The following is a 9,157-nucleotide window of genomic DNA, read 5'->3' as shown; positions in this document are numbered from 1 at the left end:
CTGGTCTACATAGTGAGTTCCAGGACAGCTGGGGCTACAGGGAAACCTTGTCTCAAAAATTAAAAAAAAAAAAAAAAAAAAAAAGATATTAAAAAGTAAAATTGTGGAGTCAAGAAGCAGAGGCTTTTGCTATCTTGGATCTCATTCTAAGAAAGGAGAAAACCTTTCCAGGAGATGTCTCCTTCCCAGCAGGTCTTTCCTTATGTCTCATGGGCAGCATTACATCACATTCATAAACAGAAACCAGGTTGTGGCAAAATAGACTTATACTTTGTGGATGTACCATGTAGGATTCAATACATACAAAGAAAAAGAAGGTTTTGGTACATTTATGAGTAGCTATTAGGAATTAAGTTCCTTCCATACTTGTTACAGGATATTAAAATGTTTAAAACCCTTTTCTAATTTGCCTGTGAGACGATTCTAGGTAAAGACATGATCTAAGTTTGATCCCTGGGACCCAGGTAGTGGAAGGAGAGAATAGACTCTTGAAGGTTGTCCTCTGACCTCCATACTTGTGCTGTGGCATGCGCATGCTCTGCCTCTACCACACACACATATACAATAAACAAATATAACTAAAAAAAATTTAATTTGGTAGGTGGAAGATACTTCCTCTTTGTCACTTTTGTTTATATTTCTTTGATTACTGGTGGATGTAAACTTTTTTTCTTCCTGAAATACTTATTGTTCATTGTATTCTGTGATATGCTGAGTCATATCAGTTCATGTATCACGACTTTCAAAAGTGACTTTTATGGTAAATCCTGTAGAGCCTCAAACTGCATCAGCAGATAGCATGAAGTATAGACTTGTCAGATGAGTATGTCTACTTTTCCACAGGGTTACACATAGGTCACTATGTGCTGTACAGACAAGGTTGCCTGTAAACAGAATTTGAGACTTTCCCAGGGCAAGTCAGGAAGTCATGTCCACACTCAGCTTTCCTCTCTGCACCTCAAAGCATTTTCCATTGGCCAGTTTTTGAATCACTTTTGCCATGACCTTTACAACGCTATCTTTTTTTGGACCATAGAAAAAAAAATAGTATTTATTTCTGAAAAAATACAGAACCCAGACATTAATTAGAGACTGGTTCACCCTCACTGTGATCCTTTTGTTAATGAGCCCTCATATAATTATCACCCAGTTTTACCAAGTGTGAGTTTATAGTTAGGAGAAATTGTCATGGCCTCCTAAGAATCAAATTATAGAAAGCTAGAGGGCAAAGGCAAGAAATGTCACTCTGTTGCCAGAGAACTAACGTGGCGAATCACTGGTCTGAATCTCTAGTTTTATTGGAACTCAAAAATCCAGAAGGACTCCTAACAATTTCTTTGCGATGCTTGAAAATTCATCTTACAAACCCAAGGGTGTAAAGTTTGGAGTGAGGAAAGTGAACACATTTTTATTTCATGATTAAAAACTTAAAAAGCATTTTTTTTGGCTTAGGGATGAAAAATAACTGATTTCTATGAAGCCTGAAATAAATGAATCTGCTTCGCTTGTTATGTGACTAATGATCTTCATCAGCACTGAGCTGCATCAGCATTGCATTCAGGTAATAAATAATTATGCACTCTTTGCTCCATCAATAACTAATTACCTAACTACATTCACATAACCAGACTTCATGTACAAACAGTTATTTAGATTTGTAAGAATTGATAATACAATTAAATTGACCTTTACAGTAGTTTATCTGTGTCTAACTTTTTATAGTTTATGCTTGTAGTTGGGTTGCCCCGGCCCTTCCTTTTAACCTTAGGAAGTAGATGCATCATATTACTTTTTTTTCAATAATTAAAAAATTGAAATGGCTTTTGCATGAAAACATGTGACCCATTACAGGGCTGGGTAATTCATTACTAAATTCCCTAATAAATTGCACACCTCTAATCCTTTATCATCTTGACAAGAGAGCAACCAATGGCAAGCCCACGAAAGTTACAAACTGCACAAGGATTGAAATTAATTTGCTTCCCCTGGCATTCAGGTGTGTGAAGAGATTATAGAAATGTGATGGTAAGAGAAGCCAATAAATTGGGGCGATGACACATGCCTTTAATGCTCACACTTGGCAGGCAGAGGCAGGCGGATCTGAGTTCCAGGTCAGCCAGGGCTACATAGTGAGGCCGTCTCAAAAAACCAAAACCAAAACAAAACAAAACAAAAAACTGAGAGAGAGAGAGAGAGAGAGAGAGAGAGAGAGAGAGAGAGAGAGAATTGAATTTTGCATCCTTCCTCATCCCCACTCTAATGAGCTTCTGACCACATGTAGCATTCCCTGTTGCCCAAACCTTGCCTCTCATTTTATAATAACATTCATAGTTAAGATTTGAACTGATGCTATAGACTGAATGCTTGTGTCCCTTGACCGCAAATGCATATGTTGAAGACCTAGTTCCCAAGGCAGTGGTATTTGGAGGTAGGGCTTTGTTCCCAAAGGGTATGAGGCCTTCATAATGTGACCTGAAAAGGAAAAGGACAGGCACCTCAGTGTTCTCTTTGCCATGTAAAGGCACTGTGAGAAACCAACTCTCACAAGCCACAAAGAGAGCCCTCACCAGGAACTGAATTGATGGGTGCCTTTAATCTTGGACTTGTAGGTGGCTGCTGTGAGAAGAGCTCTGTTTCTTGAGCTATCCAGTCTGCAGTGTGCATCTTCCATGGTTGGCCAAACAGAGTAAGGACAAACCAAACTCTAGACTTCCAAGGATGTGATGAAAAAGTTAGTATCTCAGGGATATTCTCCCATGACTGAACCTTTCACCATAATCATTTTTTCCTCTTTTTTTAAAATCAACAACCATCATCCTATTTCATCAGCACTTAATGGGAAATGCAAGTTGACTCCACCACTTTACTGAATAAGAATTTATTCACCATCTACTATTGTAGACATGCTGGCCTTAAAGTGAACAAACTGCAAAGAGGAATGAGTGTCAGTCACTATAACTGAGAATCTAGCAGTTTATACCAGAGCTGTCAATAAATAAATGACGAGGGCCATGAAAAGGGACTGGACTCTACAAGGTGCAATAAGAGCCCAAGGACTGATATTTCCAGAAGATCCCAACAAGGCATCCAAATTAGATGACATCTGAGTTTTACTAATTAAAGTGCATATGAAAATTAATTTCAGCACCCTAAAGTTATAGGTCATGCTTCATATTTATAAAAATACTAAGTGTAGAGAAAATAGCCTTCGGTGTGTCCATCACCCACATTTAATACAGGTAAGCTTTGTTTTAGATTTCTAGAAATAAAATGCAATGGTTACAGCTTTTCTCTTATTTCTCTTTCCTTTAGTCTTTCTCCTTCACAGATAATGTCTATTCTGGAATTTATGAGTACCACTACCTGTGTTTTATAAAACTCACTTATTGGTAAGTATGTAGAGTATTATTATATGTATTTTGTACTTTTTAAATGTGCATGATGATATTCTAACTGTTGTAATTATATGTTTTTGAGATTTATTTGCTTGTAAATAAATTGTTCCTCCACTTTTTTGGAGGGGTAATAAATCAATACTGTAACGCACATTTATATGCATCTATATATCTTGTAAGCTTGAAAGCCTACTCTGTATTTTAGATGTTCCGAGACAGAGTTTTTAAATACTATTCTAAGAAAGTTCTTGGGCTGCATTTTAATCATTTCAACCAGGTGTTGTTCCTATCTGGGAAATTGCTCCACTGATTGAACACAAACTATAGTAAGAAAGTTGCTGGTGATAATTATTAAACAGCACAATCATTACTTGGTGGTTTCTATGTGCCTGGAATTGAAGTAGTTTAATCTTTTCAGAGTATATATTTAATGCACAATCAGAAGGATAATATCATCCATCCTCTAATTTTATTGAACTGGACAGAAGGAGACCAATGAGTGACACCTCTGTTCCTGTCCCATTGGTCAAAGTTCAAATGACCACACCTAACGGCAAAGGAGGCTGAGAAATGGATGGCTATATGCCTAGATAGAACTTTGCCAAAGACAGAAAAAAAGGAATAGGGGACTAGAGAGGTGGCTCAACAGTTAAGAGTACTGGTTGCTCTTGCAGAAGACCCGGGTTCAATTCCCAGAACCCATATGACAGCTAACAAAAGTCCTAACTCCAGTCCCAGGAGAATCTGACATCGTCTTCTGACCTCCTCAGGCATTGCACAACATGGGTGCATTTACATACATGCAAGTAATACAGTCATATGCATAAAATTAAAAAAAATAATATTTTTTAAGAAAAGAAAAAAAGAATGGATGTTGTGAATGAAAGTTTGTTTGAAAATTGTCTATTTTCAAATGTCACATGTTCTTTCTCATAGCTGGATGCTAACTTAGATATGCAGTTTTTAGTTGGAAAATCCAGAGAGCTCAGGAAACTAAGAAATGGCTATGGGGGGTGGTGTACTACTTCCTGGAAGGAAAAGCAGAATGCAGAGGTATAAAGGGGGAAAGCGAAAAATAAAGTAGGAAAGGTTAAATGGGTAATGGGAAGGCAGGATAGGAGGAGTAAGGGGAGGGATGACTAACATTAAAAGCATTTAGGAAAAAAACCATATGGAAACCTATCACTATAGAAGCTTCTTAAAACATATAAATATGCATTATAAAAGGAGGTTAAAAAGAGTTACCTTATAACAGGAGGACATTATCCCAACTAGACACCATAGGCTAGCAAAGTAAAAGCCCAATACCAGGAATGGACTCCTCTTTTGAAGCTGTTGAATAGAGGGTCCATAGATGCTCAACCAATACCAGCCATTGCCCCTGCTCTTGGTTACCCACTGGAACTTCACGGTGAGTGAGACCTTATTGCTGAAGCTACTACATACATGAGCTGTAGAACAAACAAGGAGAAATCAAGTTGGTGCTGACTTCAAAGCCTCTTCTCCATGGCTAGCTTTCACAGTGCTGGAAAAAATTAATCATTACCCTTACCCAGTTATGAATCCTGTGAGCTACAACAATTGGCCTAATAAGATATGCCTACTGATACAATAGTGTCATGAATATTATGGGAATAACCAACACTTTCTAATTGTATTAAAGGTCTGCTTCATAGGATGGAGCCCATACCTGGCATTAATATCAGGCCTAGGAACCCGAGGTTAAACAGGGCATAGGGGAGAGCCCAATACTGTTATTCTGCTCAATAGATAGAGTATTAAACTGACTCCTAATGACTTATTATTATACCAATAGATTAATACATCTCTCAACTCTCATTAGAGAAGCTTCTTTATGCAGCAGATAGTGACTGATGATTAACACAGAAAAACACAACTGGCCAGTGTGCAGAGACTAAGAGGCTACGGAATGCTTACCCCTGAATAGGACACCTATATCAAACTTCTGCCTCCCAAGATTCATTATGGAAGAGGGGGGCAGAAAGACTGTAAGAGCTAGAGGGGATAGATGACCACATGGAAACAAAGTTTTCTAGACAGCTGGTTAGTTACTCATATGAATTCACAGCAATGGTGACAGCATGCACAAGTCCCGTGTAAGCTCAAATCAGACAAAATCCCAGCATAGATGTGAAGAAGTGGGTAACAAACCCCAACCCTACCTGAGGAAATATTGGCAACTGATCACTGCTGGGAGGCGGGGGGAGGGGTCAGTCTCAATTAAGGGTAAGACTCTTGGTAGGTTAACCAGGTTCCAGTGGATGAATTCACATGGAAGGGCATTTGGGGACACAAACCTGACTCTATAGACCTTAATATATATACTTATTAATATATATTAATGTGTATATATTAAGGTTTTCTGTGTTAATATGTAGTATTAAAGTACATGAAATTGGATGCAGATAGGAGAGGGGATCTAAATATGATCAAAATGAGTTGTATGAAACTTATGAAAATTTAATTATAAAAGAGTTAAAAAATGTTTTTTTAATGGATATAGAAAACTGAAGAACAGAGAATGTAAATAGCATGTCCATAATTATATAATCACTAATTGATGGAAATGTTACAGAAGTTCTATAATCTTTTTTGTTGTTGTTGTTGTTTAAGAGTCTTGTAGCCCAGGCTAGCCTTGAAATTCTGCCTCCATCTCCCAACTGCTAAGACTACAGGGATGTGTCACCAGGCCCAATGAAATTCTGGGCTTTTTTTTTTTAAACAATTTTCCCCTTTTCTATTAAATTCTACAAGTACAAAACCATTCTATTTAAAATAACTCATAAGGAAAAATATGTTGGTGTCTTATGCATTTTCTTAAAATCCTTACTGTTAATAATTTTCTGGGAGCAAATTAAGTTTCCATTTACTGCAAGTTCAACCCACTGTAGTTTAGTTAACTGGTGATATAAGACTCAAACATTCAGAGGTTTGTTATCTGCTTTCAGACTGGACTCTATGTTCTTTCTTGACTCCTACAGGGTCTTCTGAGAGTTCACAGCCTCTAGCAAATGGAACTCATCCACTGATACGGATCCATGAAGACTCACTCAACTATTTGAAGCCCAATCCAAACAATGCTTTCTTGTCAATATCTTCTGCTTGATCATTCTTGGAATCATGGTTTTGGGTATCAATTGTTAGCAGAGCATTCTAGTTGTTTGTGTGTGGAGTCTGAGTGAAGGAAGGGAATGCACAGAATATGCAACATATCCAAACACCACTGAAGGTGTTCAGAACATTCTCATTGCTGTGACAAAATACATGATGAAAGCCACCTAAGGAAGAAAGGGTTTATTTTGGCTCACAGTCAGAGGGTCCAGTCATCATGACAGGGAAGGCATGGCGGCAGGGGCATGAGGTAGCTTGTCACATTGCACCTGCAGTCAAGAAGCAGAGAGAGATTAATACTGGTGCTCAGCTCACTTTCTCCTCTTTATGGTGTCTGGTACACCAGCCCATGAAATGGTGCCAGCCACATTCCCTCTTCAGCTCAGCCTTTCTAGAAATACCCTTTTAGGCATAACAAGGTGTGTTTCCAAGGTGATTCTAAATCCATTCAAGTTGACAATGAAAACTAACCATCACGACATCAAAGATCACTTTCTAGCTAAGAGTTTTCTATTTAATAAGGAATGTTGAACTCAATGATAGTCTTCTCAACCTATCAAAAATAAAAATAAAAGGTAAATGTGAGAAAATATCAAGAAAATGGTAGCACAAAACTAAAAAAATACTAAGATACAACTGTGTGCTATTCATATATAGATATATAGTAATTCACTGATATATTTATTCAACACTTTCAGGTATCTGAGAGAATAGTGATGCAATGTGACTTATGCTTATGATGTGTTATATTCTAAAAAGCTTTTCACAGGATCATTTCATCTGATAAAAATAATGAGAGCAGGAGGCAGAAATTGGCTAGGCAGTTTAGGATAAAGACACCAAAAGAAAAATAACCATTTCTTTCTCAGATGGGAGCTGGAAACTCCCTTGGATCTGCCAGTAAACTCATTTTAGCCTGAGGCTAGAGGTGCCAGGACTATCTAATCCAAAGATGTCTCTGATTCTCCCATAGCTAAAGGCTGTGGATGCCAATTAAGGGGGTCTTTTTTTTGTTTCCTTATCTCTCTTTTTCCTGAAGTAATACCTTGTTCCTGGAAGACATGCTGAGGATGTGACCAGGACTTCGAGGGACCTGGACACCTGGAATGAGAACTGACTGACCAACTCATGTCCCACTTCCTTCCTCCCTCCACTAAACTGTTATTAAAACTCCTGAATGATAAAACTCAATATAATCCCATTCCCTGGTCCCCTCCTGCTGCCCAGGAGCTCTGCTTTCTCTTTCCTACTGTCCCTATAATAAAATATCCCTTTCTAAAACTCATCCTCTGTGGTTCGTGAATTTCATTCTTCGAATTCCTGAGACAAGAACCCCAAAGCCTCTGGCTGGAGGTGGCTTTGGTGGCCATTGAGTTTCCAGTACCCTATCCTCTCAAGTTGAGTAAAACAAAGCCAAGAAAGACCCTATCACTCTCAAAAGACACCCTGATATTCCTGTATCACAAGGATGAATCAGAAAGTCACTTACCTCAGGAGCTCCTGGTGTTGAAGCCAGGACAGCAGTAATATCCAAAGACCTATAACATATTAAAGAAAGCATCATCAGGGAGGTTGCAAGGGAATTCAGAGAAGGAGCTGTGGTTTCTCATCATGGAGGAAGGATGGGGTTTGTCTGAGATTCACCAATGATACTTCATTCTGCACTACGACCTCCCTATCCTAAGTATCATCATCATCCCTCAGCAGGATTATTGTCCCCTAACTACTCTCCACATTTGTCAGCTATTGTATACAAGCCCTTACTTGAATCTGGCCCTTTGAAGATCTCTTCTGTGTTTCATGATACTGTATATTCCCAGGCTCCTAGCTATTTTCTGATTAGATTCTTCTAGGAATAGCAAACTGTCTGGAGATTAGCGTGCACTTTTGTTTAATTATCAGCTGTGAAGATTAATCTTGATTGTAAATGTGTCAGGATTTAGAATCCCAATGTCTGGGTATGTCTGTGCAGCAGAGTTTTTAGATTAGATTAGCTGGTGCGGGCAGCACCATTCCATGGGTTGGCTTGAATAAAAAGGAGAAAGGGAGCTGAATAGCAGCATTCTCTCTCTGCTTCCTGTCTGCAGACACAATGTGACCAGCTGCCTCAAGCTCCTGCTGCCATGGCTTCCCCTCTATGATGGACTGTACCCACAAACAGCTAGCCAAAATAAACCTTCCTTCTCTAAATTGCTTTTGTCAGGTATTTTGTTGCAGCAACAAGGCAAGTAACATACATCTTCTCTCAAAGCTAGCCTCTTGGGTTGAGTGAGGCTCTTTCCCTTTAAGAGTTTATTTTTGTCACCCTGAGGATCAAACGTAAGGCTTCGTATACCCTAGGCAAGTGATCTATCAGTGAGCTATACATCCAACTCACCTTTGTGAGCTTTTATAAAGCAAAGCTAGTTGAAGCAGAGAAAACAAACAAAAAATAGTTAAGATAGGCTGAGCATGGTGGTGCACACCTTTAATCTCAGCATGCAGGAGGTAGAGAGAAACAGACAGATTTCTGAGTTCAAGGCCAGCCTGGTATATATAGCAAGTTCCAGGCCAGCTAGGGCTATATAGTGAGACCCTGTCTCAAACAAACAAACAACAAACAAACAAACATTGAGATGAAGTTGGTCTTC

General features: G+C 38.7%; 1 long non-coding RNA gene across 1 annotated transcript; it reads left to right on the top strand.

The window, feature by feature from the left end:
* The first annotated feature begins 1,456 nt into the window (after window positions 1-1,456).
* LOC108490244 lies at window positions 1,457-7,803 on the top strand. The gene is made up of 3 exons (XR_001872199.2): window positions 1,457-1,561; window positions 3,313-3,389; window positions 6,398-7,803. It is a non-coding gene; the product is annotated as an uncharacterized LOC108490244 (long non-coding RNA).
* Window positions 7,804-9,157: the final 1,354 nt, after the last annotated feature.

Source organism: Nannospalax galili, unplaced genomic scaffold (assembly GCF_000622305.1).
Source record: "Nannospalax galili isolate Female #2095 unplaced genomic scaffold, S.galili_v1.0 scaffold191, whole genome shotgun sequence".
Lineage (NCBI taxonomy): Eukaryota > Metazoa > Chordata > Mammalia > Rodentia > Spalacidae > Nannospalax > Nannospalax galili.
Note: the sequence above shows the minus strand (reverse complement) of the source record. Positions and strands in the feature narration are given on the sequence as shown.